Source organism: Equus asinus, chromosome 20, assembly GCF_041296235.1.
Source record: "Equus asinus isolate D_3611 breed Donkey chromosome 20, EquAss-T2T_v2, whole genome shotgun sequence".
Classification (NCBI taxonomy): domain Eukaryota; kingdom Metazoa; phylum Chordata; class Mammalia; order Perissodactyla; family Equidae; genus Equus; species Equus asinus.
This window is the reverse complement of record NC_091809.1, coordinates 41167978-41192155: the sequence shown is the minus strand read 5'-3', so window position 1 is coordinate 41192155 and position 24178 is coordinate 41167978. Positions and strand designations below refer to the sequence as shown.

General features: G+C 36.1%; 2 pseudogenes; one reads left to right on the top strand and one right to left on the bottom strand.

The window, feature by feature from the left end:
* Positions 1 to 2409: 2409 nt before the first annotated feature.
* LOC106832805 (olfactory receptor 10G7-like) lies at positions 2410 to 3335 on the bottom strand (annotated as a pseudogene).
* Positions 3336 to 14206: 10871 nt separating this feature from the next.
* On the top strand, positions 14207 to 15131 carry LOC106832737 (putative olfactory receptor 10D4; annotated as a pseudogene).
* The last annotated feature ends 9047 nt before the right edge of the window (positions 15132 to 24178 follow it).

Sequence of the window (24178 nt, the reverse complement as noted above, 5' to 3'; positions counted from 1 at the left end):
GTCCCCTTCCTTACTTTACTTTGTAAGTATCACCTGCTTTGTCTTCTAAGCTACGCTTTCAACCAGATAATTTTACCTGAAAGTTTCACAGGTACTTAATGAAAACATTTCAAAAGTGGGATTCTTCATTCTACCCTAAGAAGTTACCCCTATTACTTTGTCTAGTTTGTTGAGTTATATCACAGTTGTCCAAGCATACTAAACATCTCCATCACTTTACCTCCTCACACAATTGGCTACTATTTGCCATCCATTGCACCACTCTCAAGTCCTGCTGCTACTGCCTGAACCTGGATTTTCATGTTTTTTTCTGATAGGCAGTTGAAAAATCTCTCTGGTTGATCTTTTTGCCCTAAAGCTTATCTTCCTCCAATTCTGTCTTCCATAGTCCTCCTAATTACATTTCTAAATATAATGCCATCATATTATGGTTCCATCTGCTGCATTACAATAATCCAAAAATTTGCAAGATAAAAATTATTCTTTCTAGTGTTGTATGCAAATTTCTTCTGGATTCCTCTAATTTTATGACTCCTCTTCTTATTCATACTATGCTTCTTTTATACTAGGACTGTAAGCTCCTTGAAAAGGAGGTCTATGTCTGTTCAATCTTTATGCTCATAATGCTTGGCACACAATGGCCACTTAATTCATATTTGTATATTGAATAAATGAAAAGATGGATATGGGAGGGAACGAGAAAAAAGAAAACATAAAAAGTATAAACAAAAAAATAAAATATAACTCAAAGTTGTTTTATCTAACCCTCTACTAATATCATACAGCTTTATTCAGTGGTCAATATTCATATTGGCTAAAAACCCATCACACAAGAGATCTATAAGTTCTTGGAACTGCTCAAGATCTTCACTGTAGTGGTGACTATCCAAACCTACACAGGTGTTAAAATTTATACTCCTTAACACACACACACACACACACACACACAAATACAACTGGGGAAATATGAATAAGATCTGTAGATTATATGAATGTCAATATCCTGGTTGTGACATTATGCTATAATTTTACCAATTATTACCACTGGGGGAAACTGGGCAAAGGTAGACAAAGGATCTCTCTGTATTATGTCTTCCAACATTATGTGATTCTACAATTAATTAAATAAAAATTTCAATTAAACAAGATACTTTATATATCATCATTAAAAATCTAAATGACTTTCACCATGGTTTTATTTAATACATATTATTATTATATTGAATCTAACAGCATATTTTTAAGTTAAAAACTAATAATGAGCCTCTCCTTGGGCACCATTACACTTATCATAATGTACCCTGGATGATGATACACTTGTTTTTCTCCCTCACCAGATGATGACTTCCATGAAGACAGAGATCTTGTCAGTTATTTTTGCAAATCTGTTGTGTATCATGTTCCTTAACACTCAGTAAATGTCCCACAATATTTTGTGTTATTGTGAGTTTAAAATAGTGTGATGTTACAAGGAAATGAAGAATCCAAGGGAACTGAATGGCTAAGTAATTTTTGTCTGACTTGTTCTCAGTTTTCTCCTTTGCAAAATGAGTAGGGTTATATAATTGTCCATACAGACTTGGTTTACTGGAGTAAACACTAATAATCAACCTCTTACATAGGTCACTGTTTCATGGTTTATACGGGTCATGCTTTCATAGTTATTATTTGTCCCCTGTTTATTTACAAAAATAATTTTAAGATTGTTAAAAATAGGTTTACATTTAAGGTAAAGACAGAATCTCTGTAAATACAGAAGGGAAAATCTAGACAGTTATATCAGTGACCAATAGAATACAAATAGTGAATAAGTAGACAAATATTTATTTTCAAAATCTTTGCAGATCAAAGTGAAAAAAAACTAAATAGTTACATAATATTCATTGGCTCATATATGTGAATAAAGCCTTTCATCTTGATAATGAAGCATTTTTGGCCAGATATTTTCTAACATAAAAATCTTATCTTATGGGCACTATATTATGTAATGTATTTTGAATATTATTAATGATTTTTCAATATCGAAAGCTTGCAAGGGTAAAAAAAGCTTTTTACAAGTTTTGATTTACGTTTCACAAAATAAAATATAAGAGTATTTTACTGGAGAGCAATTCTGGAAAATATTTATGTAGGGGATAGAAGTAAACCATGTCTCTCATGACTTACCTGATAGAACACACAAAAAATAGAACAGGTCATTATCCTTCCTTTTAGATTATCGCCATTAAAAGGCTGCTTAATCTTAGATTTTGACAAGTATTGCACAGGAGAAAACTTAAAAAATCATTAAATTTTCATTAAAAATTAAAACTGGGTAATTGGAATGTTTCTTAAAACTAAAATACTAATGTTGGTGGTTTAATTGAATTGTAAGTAAAAAAGAAGCTAGTTATATCTGTCCTTTCTTAATTATTTACTGTGAGTGAATATTGACTCACTTTTCAGTTTGAACAGAGCTTTCTTCACTTCCTTGTTCCTCAGGGTGTATATCACAGGGTTTAGAAGAGGTGTCAGCACAGTGTCGAAAACTGCCACAACCCCATCCACAGCATCCTTGGAGCCTGGTCTCAGGTAAATAAAAGCACCAGGGCCGAAGAAACAAAGGACCACAATGCAATGGGAGGCACAGGTCTGAAAGGCTCTGTGCCTCCCCTCTGAGGTGCGAATCTTCAGAATGGAACAGACAATGGACACATAGGACAACACTATTAGGAGAAAGCAACCTGAGATCACTACCCCGATGTTGACAAAGATTATCATCTCGTTCGCAGAGGTGTCTGCACAGGCCAGGTTGAGGATGGGCGGTGCATTACAGAAGTAATGCTGGATCTGGTTGGGCCCACAGTAGGGCAAATGGAATGCCAGTGTGGTCTGGACAGCAGAGTGCAGAGAGCCAGTTAGCCATGTGATTGTGGCCAGGAGGACACACGTTCTCCCATTCATCATGCTGTTGTACCTGAGTGGGTAACTGACGGCCAGGTAGTGGTCATAAGACATGACTGTGTAGAGGAAACATTCGGTGCTCCCCAGGAAGTGGAAGGAGTAGAGCTGGGCCACACAGCTGTGGAATGAGATAGCCTTGCCTCCTGGGAGACCAAGGTCATCAGCATTTTGGGCACAGTGACTGTGGAAAACCACACGTCAATGAAGGACAGGTTAGTCAGGAAGTAATACATGGGGGTGTGGAAGTGGGAATCCACTGTGATCACCAGCAGGATGAGGAGGTTCCCCACCACAGTGAGTACATAAATCACCAAGAAGATCCCAAAGAGGGGAGTGTCCAGTGCAGGTGCATGGGGAAGGATGAACGTTGTCACGTGGCTCACGTTTGTCATTTCTTCTCATCTATGGTCCTCTGTCCCTATAGGAAGGAAAGTGAATCCAATATTTACTGAAAACATATTTTATATGAAACATGGCAACTATATTTTCCCCGATGGAGAACACAAGAGGCAGGTTGGCATTTATGTTTGTCATAGCACTTTTACTTTAACGTGGGACTTTGAAGAGGAACAGTCACTTCCTTATTTCAGTACCCAAATCAGCCAAATAGAAAAGAATCAGTCAAATAAAAAAAAGGACTAAATTCATATAAAATCTGCCAAATAGAAAAGAGGAGTACTTTTTGTATGGTGGTTTCTGTAGAATTCGAAAAGATATACCTAACTAGTGTCTTTCCAGACTTAACACACTTTCTAGGGATAAACCTTTATTCAGGGATCACTCGTTCTTTCTCTCTCTCTCCCACACACATATAAACACACACATGTACACACACAGACACACACACACACACAGCCAAATATACAGGTTCAGCCTCTGTTCATCAGAGAACAACCACTATAAACATAAACTTGAAAGAAATCTTCATCCTTGATGATTGAAAGAAAATTTCTTTCTAAAGCTCTCTGGTCAACAGCATGTGCCAAGGTGGGACCCCAGCAGTGGTCTAGTGTTACTTGGAGCCAGACTCCTCTGTCCAACCATAGACCATATTCCCCTGATCATCTGTGAAATCTGACACCAAACTACTGCAATAATGGTCACAGTACCATCACTTTCCTCAACTCCTCGTATACTATGTTTATTTCTACTCACAATTTTTTATCATTTCTCCCTCCAGGAGTTTAAGCAATCAATCACTCTCTAAAGTGTGATCCAGTCGACTCACAACTTATTTTGAGAGGCCCATGAGGAATTATATCTGCTTACATACTAAAGAGGACTAAACTGTACCTCTGGTGTTTGAATTCCAGGACTGAATATTTACGTTTGCTATAAAACAGACACAAATGTGCTTTTAAAACTAAAGGAAAAATATGTAGTCTGAAATGATTTTTATTGTTTCTAGGGTTTCTATTATTCCATGACTCAGACTGTAAGTTTTTCTTTCTTTCTTTCTTTCTTTTTGAGGAAGATTAGCCCTGAGCTAACATCTGTCGCCAATCCTCCTCTTTTTGGTGAGGAAGACCAGCCCTGAGCTAACATCCGTGCCCATCTTCCTCTACTTTATATGTGGGATCCCTGCCACAGCATGGCTTGACAAATGGTGCATAGGTCTGCACCTGGGATCTGAACCAGTGAACGCTGGGTGGCCAAAACAGAATCTGGGAACTTAACTGCTGTGCCACTGGGCTGGCCCTTCTTTCCTTTTTTTAATAATCTGAATTTCCTTGAATTTATATATTGAAAGAGAAAAGAAATAAAATGGTATGAGGAAATGAAGAGAAATCTGGTTGTAACCTGGAAGTTTCTGACAGAAGGGGAACATTTCTACATGAATTCTAAGATGCTTCTGCCACATAGAGTAATATAAATAACACATTCCCATTTTGGAGTATCTAATAAAAACAGACCTTTTCTATTGCTTCAATTTCAGAGTAATAATGCCAAGATTTATAGAGAAAGCACTTTATTGATGGCATTCTTATAAAATTTTGAGTGTTTTATAAAACTATGCAAAATTGGCCCTGTAGCCATGACTTAGGCAATATAAGCCAAAGCTGAGGAAGAATAAACCTATGACCACAAACACATCATAATCACACTAAAATTCCAACAATGAAAAATGCTAAAATTTTGCTACTTACAATTTGACAACAAAGTTCAAGATTTACAGAAACTCTGTCTTTAAGGGGTAAGATGCTGCTTTTTCTTGCATAGATGAAACCGCAAAACAAGCTACAGACATAAACTCATTTTAAATAGTAGAGATTAAAACTGATTTCATATCCCAGGAGATATTGCCTTGGCCCCTGAGTCCCCATGGATAAGGATAATGTCTCCACATAATGATAAATACTCAATTTTTTCAAATGCCTTTAAGTTGGTTTTGCATTTGATGGGCCGTCATTCCTTAAGGTATTTTGTTTAGCCAAAAATCAATTTCCAAAGTAAATAACCATCATACTCTGGGTTTGAAAATTCCTTGTTCTAGGAATGATTTAGTTGTGTGGTTTTTTTGTTTTGTTTTGTTCTCTGATTTCTTCTTTAAATTCAAATGGAGAAAATATAGGCTTTCATCCCAAAAGGGACAATTTTCTGGTGAGGTTCATAGTCCCTTTGATGAAGTTTTTACTTTCTGGTGATTACGGCCAGTCACAAAAAAGAGCTCTGGAGCTGCTTTGCTCCAGGGATGTTCCAAGCATTACTCTTCCCAGATAAACATCTTGCTAATTAAACTTTCTCCCTCTGAGACCTGGCAGACTGCAAATTCCCAGTCAGGAATGGATGATACCTCTACCTCACCTTGTCTGATTCAGAGATTTTCTCTCATTTCAGGGACTTCTGCCTTTGCACCTTCTATCTTATAAACTTATATTTAGATTTTCTGTGAAAATTTATTTTTTTATTTTTTATTGAGTTTATGATATTTTACAGTCTTGTGAAATTTCAGCTGTACATTATTGTTTGTCAGTTGTGTTGTAGGTGCGCCCCTTCACCCTTTGTGCCCACCCAAGACCCCCCCTTTCCCCAGGCAGCCACTAATCTGTTCTCTTGTCTACATGTTTAAATTCCTCATATGAGTGGAGTCATACAGAGATTGTCCTTCTCTATCTGGCTTATTTCACTTAACATAATTCCTTCAAGGTCCAACCATGTTGTTGTGAATGGGACAATTTTATTCTTTTTTGTGGCTGAGTAGTATTCCATTGTATATGTGTATACAATGGAATACTACTCAGCCACAAAAAAGACAAAATAGGCCCATTCGCAGCAATGTGGATGGACCTCAAGGGTATTATGTTAAGCGAAATAGGGCAGTCAGAGAAAGACGAACTCTGTATGACTCCACTCATAGGTGGAAGTTAATATATTGACAAGGAGATCTGATCGGTTGTTACCAGGGAAAACGGGGGGTGGGGGGAGGGCACAAAGGGGGAAGTGGTGTATCCACAACATGCCTAACAATAATGTACAACTGAAATCTCACAAGGTTGTAATCTATCATAACATTAATAAAAAAAAAACAAGAAGAATCTCAAATAAGCTATCTTAAACTACACTTAACAGAACTAAAGTAGAAAGGATCAAAGAAACTAAGAGCTGTTCCTTGAAAAAATGAGCAAAATTGACAAATTCTTAGCCATACTCACTAAGAAAAAAAGAGAGAAGGCTCAAATAAATAAACTCAGAAATGAAAGAGGAGAAATTACAAGGGATACCACAGAAATACTATGAAAAACTATATGTCAACAAATTGGAGAATCAAGAAGAAACGGATACATTCTTAGAATCATACAACCTCCCAAAACTGAACCAAGGAGAAATAGAGAATCTGAATAGACTAATCACAAGCAAAGAGATTGAAAGAGTAAATAAAAACCTTCCAAAAAGTAAAATCCAGGACCAGATGGCTTCTCCGGAGAATTCTACCAAACAGTCAAATAAGATTTATTACCTATCCTTCTCAAATTATTCCAGAAAACTGAGGAAGATGTAGCACTTCTTAACAATTTATACAAAGCCACCATCACCTTGATACCAAAGTCAGACAAGGGCAACACAAAGAAGGAACATTACAGGCCATTGTCACTGAGGAACATTGATGCAAAAATCCTCAACAATATATTGGAAAACTGAATACAGCAATACATTAAAAGGATCATAAACCAGGATCAAATGGGATTTATATCAGGGGCACAGGGATGGTTCAACACTCACAAATCAATCAATGTGATACACCACATTAACAAAATGAGGAATGAAAATCACACGATCATCTCAATAGATGCAGAGAAAGTATTTGACAAGATTCAACATCCATTTATGATAAAAAAAACTCAATAAAATGGGTATAGAAGGAAAGTACCTCAACATAATAAAGACCACTTATGACAAACCCACAGCCAATATCATACTCAATGGTGAAAACTGGAAGCCATCCCTCTGTGATCAGGAACAAGACAAGAGTGCCCACTCTTGCCACTTATTCAACATAGAACTTGAGGTTTTGGCTAGAGTGTTTAGGCAAGAAAAGGAAATAAAAGGCATCCAAATTGGCAAGGAAAAAGTGAAACTCTCACTGTTTGCAGATGACATGATTCTATATAAGGATAACTCAAAAGAATCCATCAGAAAAGTATTAGAAATAATCAACAACTACAGTGAAGTTGCCAGGAACAAAACCAACTCACAAACATCTGTTGCATTTCTATACTCTAATAATGAACTAATACAAAGAAAACTCAAGAATACAATCCCATTTCCAACCACAACAAAAAGAATAAAATATCTAGGAATAAATTTAACCAAGGAGGTGAAAGAGCTATACAATAAAAACTGTAAGACATTATTGAAAGAAATTGATGATAACATAAAGAAATGTGAAGATATTCCATGCACATGGATTAGAAGAATAAATACATTTTAAATGTCCATATTATACAAAGGAATCTACAGATTCAATGCAATTCCAGTCAGAATCCCAATGACATTCTTCACGGAAATAGAACAAAGAATCCTAAAATTCATATGCAGCAGCAAAAGACCCCAAATAGCTAAAGCAATCTTGAGAAAAAGAACAAAGCTGGAGGCATCACAATCCCTGACTTCAAAATATACTACAAAACTATAGTAATCAAAAAGCTTGGTACTGGCACAAAAACAGACACACAGATCAAGGGAACAAAATTGAAAGCCCCATAATAATACCACACACCTGTGAATAGCTAATCTTCAGTGAAGGAGCTAAGAACATACAATGAAGAAAGGAAAGTCTCTTTGATAAATGGTGTTGGGAAAACCGGACAGCCGCATGCAAAAGGATGAAAGTAGACCATTATCTTAATGGCATACATAAAAATTAACTCAAAATAGATTAAAAACTTGAAGGTAAGATCTGAAATCATAAAACACCAAGAAGAAAATATAGGCAGTACACCCTTTGACATCAGTCTTAGAAGCATCTTTTTGGATACGGTCTACTCAGGCAAGGGGAAAGGAAGAACAAATAAACAAATGGGACTACATCAGACTAAAGAGCTTCTGCAAGGCAAAGGAAACCAGGAACAAAATGAAAAGACAACATGCCAACTGAAAGAAAATTTTGCAAATCATATATCTGACAAGGGGTTAATCTCCAAAATATATAAAAACTCATACAACTCAACTACAGAAAAACAAACAAGTCGATCAAAAAATGGGCAGAGGTTGTCAACAGATATTTCTCCAAAGAAGATATACAGATGGCTGACAGGCACATGAAAAGATGTTCAACATCACTAATTATTAGGGAAATGCAAATCAGAACTACAATGAGACATCAAGTCCACCTTTAGAATGGCTATAATTACCAAGACAAAAAACAAGTGTTGGAGAGGATGTGGAGAAAAGAGAACTCCTGGTGGGAATGTAAACTGGTGCAGCTACTATGGAAAACCATATAGAGATTTCTCAAAAAATTAAAAATAGAAGTACTGTATGACCAAGACTTCACACTACTGGGTATTTATTCAAAGATTATGAAATCAACAATTCAAAGAGACTTATACACTCCTATGTTCGTTGCAACATTATTCATAATTGCCAAGATGTGGAAGCAACCCAAGTGCCCATCAACTGATGAATGGGTTAAAAAGAAGTGGTATATATATACAATGGAATACTACTCAGCCCCAAAAAACCTTTCTCATTTGCAACAACATGGATGGATCTTTGTTAAGCAAAGTAAGACAGACAGAGAAGGACAAACACCACATGATTTCACTCATGTGTAGAAGAAACACGAATACATGGGCCAAGAGAATAGATTAATGATTACCAGATGGGAAGGGGGATAGGAGATGGGCATAAGCAGTAAAGGGGCACATATATATGGTGACTACAAATAATAAAGTACGTTTGAAATTTCAAAATGTTATGAACTGTTATGACTTCAATAAATAACTGTATACATTTGGCATTATTTCTTCATTAAATGTTTGGTAGAATTCACTACTAAAACACCATGGGCTTGATTTGTAATTTAATTTCTCTGTGGTCAGAAAATATACTTATCTCTTTGAGCTTACTGAGATTTGTTTTATGGCCCAACAAAAGTCTGATATTTCTTAATGTTTTATATGCACTTGATAAAAATGTGTATTCTGTTCATGCAAGACCATGGAGTATTTTATAAACGTAAATTTAGTCAACTTGGTTCATACTATTGTTCTACATCCTTACAGACTCTCTCTCTCTTTGTTCTATCAATTACTGAGCAAGGAGTATTAAAATCTTCAACTGTAATTGGGAATTTGTCCATCTCTCTTTATTATTCTATCAATTTTTGCTTCATATATTTGAAATCTTATTATTGTGTGCATACACATTTAGAATTTTGACATCTTTGTCATGAATTGACCCCATTACAATTATGAAATTTCCCTCCTTATTGCCAATGATATTCCTTGTTCTGAAGCCTACTTTATGATATTAATATAGCCACTCAAACTTTCCTATAATCCATGTTCACATGATATATGTGTATTATGCCACCTTTTTACTTAAATCCCATTTGTATTTTAAAGTGGCATTTAAAGTGGGTTTAGACAGCATATCACTGAGTATTTTTTAAATCTAGTTTGAAAATATCTGACTTTTAAATGGAATAGTTCAACAATTTCCATATAATGTAATTATTAATACAGCTTATTTAGGTTTACTGTTTTGCTATTTTGTTTACTATTTGTTCCAGATGTGTTGGTTTTTCTTATCCTTTTCTGATTTCATATTGATGAAGTATCTTTATTAATTTTGTGTGTGTGTTTTAATTTATCTTCATTATTTGCTTATTCCTATACCTCATTTGTTTTAGTTGTTGCTCTAGGGTTCACAATATCCATCCTTAAATGATTACAATTTACCTTCAAGTTTTGCCACTTCATATATAATGGATGAATCTTAAAGCAGCATAATTTCCATCCTGTGTGCTATTGTTGCTATACATTTTACTTTTATATATGTAATAAATCCCACAATACATTGCTATTATTTTTGTTTCAAACAGTGAAATTTCCCTTTCTGGCACTCCTATTCATTTCTATAAATTGAATTTTTCATTTGGATTCATTTTCCTTCTGTGTGAAGAGTTTCCTTTAACATTTCTTGTAGTCCAGGCCTACTGTTTACAAAATTCTTCTTTTGTAAAAAAAGATTTTGTTTTCCTAAACAAATATTGTCCTTTCATTTTCAAAGGATAATTTTGGTAGATATAGATATCTAAGTTGACATTTTTAATATCAGCCTTTTAAATATGTGATTCCACTGCCTCCTGTTTTGCACAACTTTGATGGTAACTATGTCTTCATTATTATCTTTGTTCTATACTCAGCATCTATTTTTTTTTAACCTGGCTCCTTTTAAGATATTTTTCTCTATCATTGGTTTTCATCAATTTTATTGTAATATAAACTTGAGCAGTTTTCTTTTCACCCTGTCTGTGGTTTATTCAGCTCCTTGGATCTCTTGGTTTATCCTTGTCATCAAAATTTCAAAATTTTTAGGGGCTGGCCTGGTGACACCGCAGTTAAGTTTGTGCACTCTGCTTCAGTGGCCCGGGGTTCATGGATTCAGTTCCAGGCATGGACCTAGTCACTGCTTATCAAGCCACGCTGTGGCAGGTGTCCCACATATAAATTAAAGGAAGATGGGCATGGATGTTAGCTCAGGGCCAGTCTTCCTCAGCAAAAAGAGGAGGATTGGTGGCAGATGTTAGCTCAGGGCTAATCTTCCTCAAATAAACAAAAAAAGGGAAAATTTCAAAATTTTTTATCTATCATTTCTTTAAACACTTTTTCTATTTTTCCCTTCCTTCTCAGGTGCTGGTAACTTATGACAGACTTCTTGACATTGTCCCACAAGTCATTGAGATTGTTTTTTTTTTTTCTTTTTCCTCCTTTACTTTTTTCTCTGTTCTTCATTTTGGACAGTTTCTTTTGTTATGATTTCAGATTCTCTGATATTTTCCTCTTCAGTGCCTAATATACTAGCAATTGCTTCCTTCAATTTTTAAATTTCAGACATTACATTTTTGTCATCCAGAAGTTCTGTGTTCTTTTGTATATCTTCCATTTATCTGCTCATTATATTCACTTTTCCTTTAAATCATTGAGCACTTATTTATTTATTTTTTGAGTAAGATTAGCCCTGAGCTAACTACGGCCAATCCTCCTCTTTTTGCTGAGGAAGACTGGCCCTGAGCTAACATCCATGCCCATCTTCCTCTACTTTATATGTGGAACATCTGTCAAGCAGTGCGTAGGTCTACACCTGAGATCTGAACCTGCAAACTCTGGCTGCCAAAGTGGAACGTGCAAACTTAACTGCTGTGCCACTGGGCCAGCCTCTTAATAGCTTCATTTTTAAAGCAAAGCTAAAGAACAGAAAAATGGGTAGAAATACGTCACCAAGCATGTTTACTTTTTAAATTAAGACTCAGAATATTTATTCTATTTGCTAGGAATTGAACATAAATTTTAAATGCAGACCGACTAAACTTCAGATCCAAAGTCAGTGACTGACTTTTGGAGTAGACTTTGGTAATTACTTGATCTTTTTCAAACCTACTTTCATCCTTAAAAAGAAAATAGCATTTAGCTCATGGGGTTGATGCAAGGATGAAATAAAAGGGCCTTGAACAGCCTGGTTAAAAAAAAAAAAAAGGAGATTCTCAGTAAGATGTAATTATGACTTCAAAACCATGGAGACAGAACTCTCTTCTGAATTCCCTGGCATGAAAAAGGACAGTGAGTATTAGAATGTTTTAAAAAGTACCTAAAGTTTGTCATTTTGTGGCTTTCCTGTTATCACAATTATTAAAATGGTTAGACATAGCATTTTTAGTAGGTCCATGTGCTTGTTTCTTTAGATGGCCAGTAAAAATAATGTGCTAACAGCCCTACCAAATTCTACTCTTGTTTTCTGGGATCCATTCTCCACATGGCAGTCAGAAGACTGAATTCTTTAAAAAGAAATTGAACCAAGTTGCAATAACTAAAGCATGCTGAGAGAAACATCAGTAGCAGTCTAATGGGAAAATAAAGAGAAGAGATTTTACAAAATAGTAAGATACGAATTCTGGCAGTTGAAGAAGTGATCACTGGGAGAATTATAAAGCTAATTATGGGGAAAACAGTTGTAGGTGTGTTTTATTTAACACCAAGATGGGATTCTTGCCTGTTTTCTTTAAGTAGTTACTTTCCTAATCCCCAGCGCTTTCTTCAAACGTACATCTTCCAAGGCCAGGATCACTGGGCAATTTCAAATATCGGAACCCAATGGATGGTGCTCCAGCAGTGGAAAAACATGCCCAAGAGTTATTGCTAATGAGAGATTTAAAAACTACTAAATGCTGCTACATAATTGTTTTAGTCTAAGAAATAATGAGGGAGAGGCAGTGGGGAGAAAGAAGGAGGGAGGGAAGAGAGAAACATCTCTAGTCTAATTGCTTCCTCTGTTCTGAAGACTTTTGAGTTGGTGCTCACGAGGGAACGGAGTCCCAAAGGAACACTAAAGACGTTTATTCTCTCTTGGGGGAATGAATGCTGCTCCTTCACTCAGGGTCCAGAGGCACTGTTGGATCTAGACTGTCAGGCCTGAGAGACTGAGTCTGAGAAAGAGGATTTCTCAGCTTTTCTGGCCTCAGAGCCTGGCCCTCGTGTTCCACAGCATCTAAAAGGAAATGAAACAGGGGAGGGTGGATGTGGGGCCTGCTTCAGCCCGAGCCAGCTGTTTCCCTTCAGTCTGGTGTGTAACTGCCTTCTGTGTAGAGCGCTTTCTTTTTCTCATCTTCTGATGGGTTATATGCACTAGAGGAAGGTGGGAAAAATGTGGGAATTGGCTCTATTTGAGTTTGGGTGAATACTGACGTGGTTGACTCCTCGGTATTTTCTTAAGATATTCTCTAACTGATGAAGCTTAACCTTAAAAACCTTAATGCGGATTGTATGTATTCAGTTGTATTGTAGAAGTAATTGCTATTGAGAAACTAAACTTTATATTGAAATATTGAATTTAATTGAATATTAGAATTTAATTGAATATTAATCCTAATTGAACATTGAAATAGTGAAATTAAATTTCATATTTAAAATATTGGTAACGGACAATTCTCCATTTTCAGTTGTGTGGCTGGTGATGGAAAAAGCAGTTTCATGAATCATTCACATAAATAGATGATCTCAGGACTGCTGAACGTTGACCTAAAGGAAATACTGTGTGGAATAAAGGCTCATAAAAATCAGAATATTAGTGTCTTGAATGGATTTTTTAACAAGGGCGAGTAGGAGTAGGGCATTACACTAGGGACTTAAGATACATTAAAGCATTAATCCTCACAAGAATCATAAGATAGTTTTATGCTACATATACAGATACAGAGGAGATTTAGGGTTTTTTTCAAAATTATCCCAAGTCACACAGTAGGGAGTAGATTTGACATTTAAACTCAGATATATCCAACTGAAAGTTTTATTTTCTACCCTCTTTCTACTCTATCTCTTTTGTTATCCCTATTTTCCTTCTGAGGAAATAGATAAAAATTAAATAAATGACTTACTCAAAGTCACACAGTAATTAGTTACAGAATTGCAATGATTACTGTTAAATTTTTTTATAATATATGGATATTATCAATTTCCAATAGGTTCTATGAAGGTATTCGTTTATTGCATAAGCTCATCTCATGAAGCCTTCTTTGATCTTCCAGGTCTAACTAGAAGTGAAGATGAGGAATGACACTCCTGTAACTGAGTTCCTCCTCATGGGAATCCCTCACACAAAAGGGCTGGAAAATGTGCTAACTGTCTTCTTTCTGGCCTTCTACTTGCTCACTCTGCTGGGGAACCTGCTCATTCTTCTGGCCATCCTCACTTCCTCCAACCTCCACACTCCCATGTATTTCTTCTTGGGAAACCTGGCAGTGTTTGACATATTTTTCCCTTCAGTGAGTTCCCCCAAAATGATGTTCTACCTGATGGGGCAAAGCCGGACCATCTCTTACCAGGGCTGCACCTCCCAAGTCTTCTTTTACCATTTCTTGGGTTGCACTGAGTGTTTCCTGTACACTGTGATGGCCTATGACCATTTTACAGCCATCTGTCACCCTTGCGATATACAGTTATCACGAACCACAGGCTGTGCACACTCTAGGCACCTGGATGGGGAGCTGTCTGCATGCATCTGTCCTCACATTCCTCATCTTTAAGTCACCCTACTGTGGCCCCAATGAGGTGGATCATTTCTTCTGTGATATCCCTGTGGTGCTGCCCTTGGCCTGTGCAGACACCTCTCTGGCTCAGACGGTGAGTTTCACCAATGTAGGTGTTGTTTCACTCATGTGTTTTCTTCTTATCCTCACTTCTTATACTCGCATCGTTATCTCTATATTGAAAATCAGCTCCTCAGAAGGCAGGCACAGAGCCTTCTCAACCTGCAGTGCCCATCTGACTTCCATCCTGCTCTTCTATGGACCTGTAGTCTTCATTTACCTCCGGCCTGGTTCCAGCCCTTGGCTGGATTCTGTGGTTCCGGTGTTGAATAATATCATTAGTCCTTCCCTGAATCCTTTGATATATGCTTTGAGAAACAAGGATGTGAAGTTGGCTCTGAGAAAAGCACTAATCCCAGGAGTACATTCTTGTGGGGCATAAGCTTTCATGTCATTATCTGTCCTTACAACTTAGCCTTGTATTTACCTGGGGCAAGTAGTCTCTTATAGTTGGTGTGATTGCTAAGTGGGATTTGGAACAAATAGGTGAAATTGAATAGATTATCATGTGATTTATGTGGACATATTTATAGAATTGTTTGCTCAACAAAATCTTTTACAGTGATTATTATTTTATGTAGGCACTATTCTAAGCACTTCACAAATACTGAAATGTATAATTACAATAATTATCATATTGAGTTGGTAATATTATTGTCCCAATTTACTGAGGAGGATATTAAGGCACTGAGAGTTTAAGACAATTCTCCAGTGTCACAGAGTTAGAAGCTTGCTAAGCTAGGATGTGAACAAAGGATCTTAACCTAGTGCTAACGCTGCCTCTGTATTGTATGAAAAATAGCATAAATATTTACCTCTCCTGGAAACTTCTCTTCAATTAGCATAGAATATCCTCCAACTTGCCAAAAAATCTCCAGTCTGTTAAATTTGCTTCATTGATTTCTATTGTTTTGTAGTCTATATTTTAATGAATGACATGTATTTGAGTCTGATGTAAGGAACTTGGTTTCATTTTAGGAGCCAGGTGATATCTATGTATCTATTAACCTATATTAGCATTGAGCTTGCCCTCCCAGTTAAGGATATTCAGTCCTTACGACAGTTTCTTGGACTTTGTAATCAAAATGGCAGATTTCCTTTCTTTAAGTCAAAGGCTGAATTTGAATTCCAGAATACCTGAAACCTCAAAGATAATAATAGTTTTTTTCTCATGTAAATAAATAGGTTCGAAGAAAATAGGAAAACTGTAAAAAAGTAAAGTGAATAGAAATCACTCACACATCCTACCACCCAAAGATAGCCACTATTAACACGGGCATTTCTCCCCTCTCTCGTTAGTGACTAAATGGAAACTAGAGATTCTGACTTCCTGTTTAGAATTATTTCATGTATACCACCTATATCTATGTTTATCTATATATGTGTAGAGATTTATACAGTTGTAATCCTGTTTTGTGGGTTATTATCTTGTTTTGAGTGTATTAAGCATTTTCAATCACCACAAGTTTTCAACAGCTTTTTGAGATGTCATTGATATACAAAACAATTCACCCACCTAAAGTGTGTAATCCACTAGTTTTTAATATATAAACATGCAACCACCACCACAATTTTGGAACATTTTCATCACCACAAAAAGAAATCCTCACCGTTTAACTATCACCCCTCTTTTGCCCCATCATGTTCAGCTGCAAACAATCAGTAACCTACTTTCTGTATCTATTGATTTGCCCGTTCCGGACATTTCATATAAATGGGATCATGTGATATGTGGGAGGTTTATGACCGGCTTCTTTAACTTTGCATAATGTTTTCCAGGTTCATTCAAGTTGTACCATGTTACTTTTTTTTTGTTTCCAGTTCTTATCATACGTGGCCTAAATGTTTCCAGTTACTTTGACTTCCTGACACCATTTATTTTATTTTTTTAAAAGACTTTCTTTTTTTTTGGTGAGGAATATTGTTGCTGAGCTAACATCTGTGCCAATCTTCCTCTGTTTTGCATGTGGGACACTACCACAGCATGGCTTGATGAATGATGTGCAGGTCAGCACCTGAGATCTGAACCCATGAGCCCTGGACCAGTGAAGTAGTGTGTGTGAACTTAACCACTATGCCACTGGGCTGGCCACTGAAACACTTTATTTTATTTTATTTTATTTTAATTTATTTATTTATTTTTAAAATTTTCTTAAATTTTTATTTTTTAGGATGTACATCATATTTCGAATTCTGGATACATTACATCATGTTCACCACCTGAACACTAATTATAGTGCATCACCTCACATGTGACCCTAATCACCCCATTTGCCCTTCCGCCTCCCCCCTTCCCCAATGGTAACCACAAGTCCAATCTCCAATGCTATGTGGTTTTTATTTTGTCATTTTTATCTTCTACTTATGAGTGAGATCATATGGTATTTGACTTTCTCCCTCTGACTTATTTCACTCAGCATAATACCCTCAAGGTCCATCCATGTTGTCACAAATGGCCTGATTTCATCATTTCTTATGACTGAGTAGTAGTCCATCGTGTAAAAATACCACATCTTCTTTATCCATTCGTCCCTTGATGGGCACCTAGGTTGCTTCCAAGTCTTGGCTATTGTGTATAATGCCGCAGTGAGCATAGGGGTGCAAGTATCTTTATGCCTTTGTGTTTTCAAGTTCTTTGGATAAATACCCAGCAGTGGAATACCTGGATCATATGGTAGATCTATCCTTAATGTTCCTAGGATACTCCAAACTGCTTTCCATAATGGCTGCACCAGTTTGCACTGCCACCAGCAGTGAACGAGGGTTTCCTTCTCTCCACACCTTCTCCAACATTTGTTGTTACCTGTCTTCTTATAGCCATTCTGACTGGAGTGAGGTGATACCTCATGATAGCTAATGATGTTGAGCATCTTTTCATATGCCTGTTGGCCATCTGTATATCTTCTTTGGAGAAATCTCTGTTCAGATCTTTTGCCCATTTTCTAATTGGATTGTTGGTTTTTTTGTTGTTGAGCTGTATGAGTTCTTTGTATATTTTGGATATTAACCCCTTATCTGATATGTGGTTTGCAAATATCTTCTCCCAATTGTTAGGTTGTCTTTTCGTTTTGTTGATGGTTTCCTTTGCTGTGCAGAAACTTTTTAGTTTGATGTAGTCCCATTTGTTCATTTTTTCTTTTGTTTCCCTTGCCCGGTCAGACATGGGACTTGAAAATATGCTGCTCAGACCAATGTCATAGAGCGTACTGCCTATGTTTTCTTCTAGAAGTCTCATGGTTTCGAGTCTTACATTCAAGTCTTTAATCCATTTTGAGTTGATTTTTGTGCATGGTGTAAGGGAATGGTCTACTTTCATTCTTTTGCATGTGGCTGTCCAGTTTCCCCAATACCATTTATTGAAGAGACTCTCCTTTCTCCATCGTATGCTCTTGGCTCCCTTGTCGAATATTAACTGTCCATAAACGTGTGGGTTTACTTCTGGGCCCTCAATTTTGTTCCATTGATCTGTGTGTCTGTTTTTGTGCCAGTACCATGTTGTTTTGGTTACTGTGGCTTTGTAGTATAATTTGAAATCGGGGAGTAAGATACCTCCAGCTTTGTTCTTTTTTCTCAGGAATCCTTTGGCTATTCAGAGTCTTTTGTTGTTTCATATAAATTTTAGGATTCTTTGTTCTATTTCTGTAAAAATTGTTGTTGGAACTTTGATAAGGATTGCGTTGAATCTATAGATTGCTTTAGGAAGTATGGACATTTTAACAATGTTAATTCTTCCAATCCAAGAGCGTGGAATATCTTTCCATTTCTTTGTGTCTTCTTCCATTTCTTTCAACAATGTCTTATAGTTTTCAGTGTACAGATCTTTCACCTCTTTCATTAGAACAATAAAAATCACATGATCATCTCAATAGATGCAGAGAAAGCATTTGACAAGATACAGCACCCATTTATGATAAAAACTCTAAATAAAATGGATATAGAAGGAAAATACCTCAACATAATAAAGGCCATATATGACAAACCCACAGCAAATATCATTCTCAATGGAGAAAAACTGAAAGCTATCCCTCTAAGAACAGGAACCAGACAAGGATGCCCACTGTCACCACTCTTATTTAACATAGTATTGGAAGTCCTAGCCAGAGCAATCAGGCAAGAAAAAGAAATAAAAGGAGTCCAAATTGGAAAAGAAGAAGTGAAACTATCACTCTTTGCAGACGACATGATTTTATATCAAGAAAACCCCAAAGAGTCCACTAGAAAACTTTTAGAAATAATAAAGGAATACAGTCAAGTTGCGGGATACAAAATCAATGTGCAAAAATCGGTTGCATTTCTATACACTAACAACGAAGTAGCAGAAAGAGAAATTAAGAATACAATCCCATTTACAATTGCAACAAAATACTTCATTTTTTAGAGCAGTTTTAGGATTACAACAAAGTTGAGAGAAAAGTACAGAGATTTTCCATATACTCTCTTCTTCCACACATGCATAGCCACCCGTATCATCAACATCACTCACCAGAACGGTACATTTTTACCAAGGGTGAACCTACATTGACAAATCATAATCATCCAAAGTCCATAGTTTGCCTTAGGGTTTACTCTTGGTGTTGTCCATTCTATGGGCTAACATGCTTCATTTTATGCCTAAATACTATTCAATTGTATTGATATATGACAATTTGCTTATCCATTCATTTGATAGATATTTGAGTTTTTTCCATCTTTTGGATGTTGTGAATAGTGCTGTGGTGAACATTAGTGTGTACATTTATGTTTGAGCACCTATTTTCAATTCTTCTGTGTCTGTACTTAGTATTGGAATTGCTGGGTCATATGGTAATGCTATGTTTAACCTTTTTATGAATCAGCAAACTATTTTCCATAGTGGCTATACCATTTTTACATTCCCATCAGCAACGTATGAGAGTTCTAATTTTACCACATCCTTGCTAACACTTATCATTATCCATTTTTTGATTATTGTCATGTTAATGATCATGCAGTAATAGCTCATTGTAGTTTTGATTTGCACTTCCCTGATGACTAATGATGTTGAGCATTGTTTCATGCGCTGTTGAAGAAAAACTTATACAAATCTTTTGCTCACTTTTTTTTTTTCTTTTTAAAGATTGGCACCTGAGCTAATAACTGTTGCCAATCTTTTTTTTTCTGCTTTATCTCCCCCAAATCCCCCCAGGTACATAGTTGTATATCTTATTTGCAGGTCCTTCTAGTTGTGGCATGTGGGATGCCATCTTAACGTGGCCTGATGAACAGTGCTGTGTCCATGCCCAGGATCCAAACCAGCGAAAGCCTGGGCTTCCACAGTGGAGGGTGCAAAAACTTAACCACTTGGCCATGGGGCCAGCCCTGCCCACTTTTAAATCAGGCTGTTTGTCTTTCCATTGTTGAATGTAAGAGTTCTTTATATATTCTTGGATTCTAAACCCTTATCAAATATATGATTTTCTAATATTATCTCCCACTCTGTGAGTAGTCTTTTTACCTTTTGATAGTGCACTTTATGGACAAACGTTTAAAATATTGATGGTGACCTATTTATCTGTGTCTTCATTTGTTGCTTGTGCTTTTGAAGTCGTATCTAAGAAACCATTGCCAAATCCATGAAGGTTTTCCTCTAAGTTTTCTTCTAAGAATTTTACAGTTTTAGTTCTTCTTACATTTAGGTTTTTGATCTATTTTGAGTTAATTTTTGTATATGGTGTGAGATGAGTCCAAATTTATTTCTTTACTCGTGGATTTCCAATTGTACCGAGACCATTTTTTGAAAGACTATTCTTCCGCATTGAATGGTCTTGGCTCCCTTATTGAAAATCAGTTGGACATACAGACACAGGTTGGTTTAGCTCTGAAGTCAATTCTGTTTCATTTATCTATATGTCTATCCTGACGCCAGTGCCACACTGTCTTGAATATCATTACTTTGTAGAAAGTTTTGAAATTGAGTGGTGAGTCCCCCTACTTCTACTTCTTTTTAAAGATTGTTTTGGATACTCTGTGCAGTTCCTTTGCAATCCCATATGAACTTAAAAATGAGCTTGTGAATGTTTACAAAGAAGACAACTGAGATTCTCATACAGATTGCATTGAATGTGTAGATCTACCTGGGGAGAATTGTCATCTTAACAATATTAAATCTTCTAATCCATGAACAAGGGATGTTTTTCCATTCATCCAGAACTTTTTTTTACAGCAATACTTTGGTTTTCAGTGTACAAGTCTTTCACTTTCTCGGTTAAATTCATTCCTAGGTATTTTATGCTTTTAGATGTTATTAAATGGAATTGTTCTCTTAATATCCTTTGAAGAGTTTCGATTGCCGGTATATAGACATACAACTGATTTTGTATATTGATCTTGTATCCTGAAATCTTGCTCCTTCATTAGTTCTAATAGGTTTTTACTGGATTCCTTAGATTTTCTGTATAGATGATCATACCACTGACAAATAGACATAGTTTTACTATTTCTTTCCCATATGGATGCTTTTCTGTTCTTTTTATTTACTTTTAGTTTTTTTTTTATTCTTGTCTAATTTCTCTGTCTAGAAATTCTAGCCCAATGTTGAGTAGAACTGCTAAGAGCAAAAATCCTTGTCTTGTTCTGGGACCAGCCCCATGGCTGAGTGGTTAAGTTCGAGCACTCCACTTTGGGGGCCCAGGGTTTCACCAGCTCGGAAAGTGGGCGTGGACATTGCACCATTCATCAGGCCATGCTGAGGCAGCATCCCACATAGCACAACCAGAAAGACGTAGAACTAGAATATACAACTATGTACTCGGGGGCTTTGGGGAGAAGAAGAAGGAAAAGAAAAAAAAAGGAAGATTGGCAACAGTTGTTAGCTCAAGTGCCAATCTTTATTTTTATTTTATTTTATTTTATTTTTTTGAGGAAGATTAGCCCTGAGCTAATTGCTGCCAATCCTCTTCTTCTTGCTGAGGAAGACTGGCCCTGAGCTAACATATGTGACCATCTTCCTCCACTTTATATGTAGGATGCCTACTACAGTGTGGCTTGCTGAGTGGTGCCATGTCCACACCCGGGATCCAAACCGGTGAACCCTGGGCCGTGGAAGTGGAACGTGCTCATTTAACTGCTGCGCCACTGGGCCGGCCCCATCAAATGCCAATGCTTAAAAAGAAGAAGAATCCTTGTCTTTTTCTTCACTTGGGGGAAAGCGTCTAGGCTTTTATCATTAAGCGTGATGTTGGCTGTGAGCTAATCATGAGTGCCATGTATCATGTTGAGGAGGTTCCATTCTATTCCTGGTTTGTTGAGTGTTTTTATTATGAAAGTGTGTTGGTTTTGTCAAGTGATTTTTCCGTATTGATTGAGATTATCATGTGTTTTTTGTGGTTTTCTTTTTGTTGTGAGGAAGATTGGCCCTGAGCTAACATCTGTTGCCAATCTTCCTTTTTTTTATGTGAGATGCTGCCAAGCATGGCTTGACTAGAGGTGCTCGGTCTACACCCGGGATTCAAACTTGCAAAGCCTGGGCTGCCAAAGCAGAGTTTGTGAACTTAACCACTACACCACTGGGCTGACCCCTGTTTTTTGACATGGTTTATTACATTAACTGATTTTGAGATGTCAGTACAAACTTGCACACCTGGGATAAATTCCCATTTCGTCTTGGTGTATAATTCTTTTAGTAGGTCAGTGGATTTCGTTTGTAAATATTTGCTGATGATTTTTACTCTATAGACAGAAGAAATATTGACTTATATTTTGTTTTGTTTTGTTGTAATGTCTTTGGTTTTCAGTATCAGGGTAATCCAGGCTTCCCAGAATGACCTGGAGATGTTCCTCCTTCTTCTATTTTTAAAAGTGTTTGTGAAAATTGATATTAATTCTTCCTTAAGTGTTTCACAGAATTTAATAGCGAAACCATGTGGGTTCAGGCTTTGATTTGTGGATAGTTTTTTGATTACTAACTCAAATCTTTATTTCATATTCGGATTGTCTATTTCTTCTTGAGTCAGTTTGGGTAGCTTCTTTATATCTTTCAAAGAATTTGTTCATTTCATTTAAGATATCTAATTTATTTACATACAGTTTTTCACATTATTCCTCTATCATCCTTTTTATTTCTGTAAGGTTGGCAGTAATGTCCCATCCTTTAGTTCTGATTCTGATAATTTGAGTCTCCTCTCTTTTTAATTGGTCCATCCATCTAAAGGTTTGTCAATTTTGTTGATCCTTTCAAAGAACTAGCTATTGGTTTTATGATTCTCTATTATTGCTTTTCTATTTTTTATCACATTAATTTATATATACTATTTTCTTCCTTTTGCTTGATTTAGATTTACTGTGCTCTTCTTTTTTCAGGGTTTTAAGGCAGAAAGTTAGGTTATTGATTTCAAGACTTTCTTCTTACTATAGGTATTCAAAGCACGAATTTTTTTCTAAGCACTGTATTAGCAGTATTACATAAGTTTTGGTATGTTGTATCTTTATTTCCTTTCATCTCAAAGTATTTTGTAATTTCCATTTTGATTTCTTTTTTGACTCATTGCTTATTTTTAGTATATTGTTTAACTTTCACATATTTGTGAATTTTCCAAATTTCTTTCTGATGTAGGTTTCTAATTTCATTTCATTGTACTTAGGAACAGTTTGGATATTTCAATTCTTTTATTGAGGTTTGTTTTATGGGCTAGCATATGATCTATCCTGAAGAAAGTTTCATGTGAACTTGAGGACAACTGCTATTGATGGGTGGAATGTTCTATAGATATATGTTAGGTCTAGTTGGTTTACAGCATTGTTCAACTCATTTATTTCTTTGTTGACCTTCTGTCTAGTTATTTTATCCATTATTGAAACTGAGCATTGTTGAATTGTCTATTTCCCTTTTCATTTCTGCCCTCTTTTGCTTCAGCCATTTTGGTACTGTTGTTAGATATCTATATGTTTTTAATTATTATATCTTTCTGATATATTGACTCTTTTATCATTATAAAATGTCCCTCTTTATCTCTAGTAACATTTTTCTAAAGGCAATTTTGTCTTTTAGTCTACCACTTCAGCTTTTCTGTGGTTGTTGTTTGCATGGTGTATCTTTTTCCACGCTTTTACTTTCATTCTATTTGTATCTTTGAATTTCAAGCGTGTTTCCTATAGACAGTTTGTGGATCACGGGGTTTGACAATCTCTGCTTTTTGATTGAATTTTTAATCCATTCACATTTTTGTTAATATCATTAGAGTTGGATTTACAAGTGCAGTTTTATTTTTTGTTTAATTTCATCTCTATTTTTCTTGTTCCCTTCTTCCTTTATTTTTTCTTTTTCAATAATTTCTAAGGTAGTGTTTTCATTTATTTAATGAGTTGCTTTTACTAAAGTTTTTGAGTCATTACCTTTGTGATTGCTCTAGGGCTTACCGTCTTACAACTTAGCTGATCAAAATCAGCTTCTGATTTATACTAACTTAATTCCAG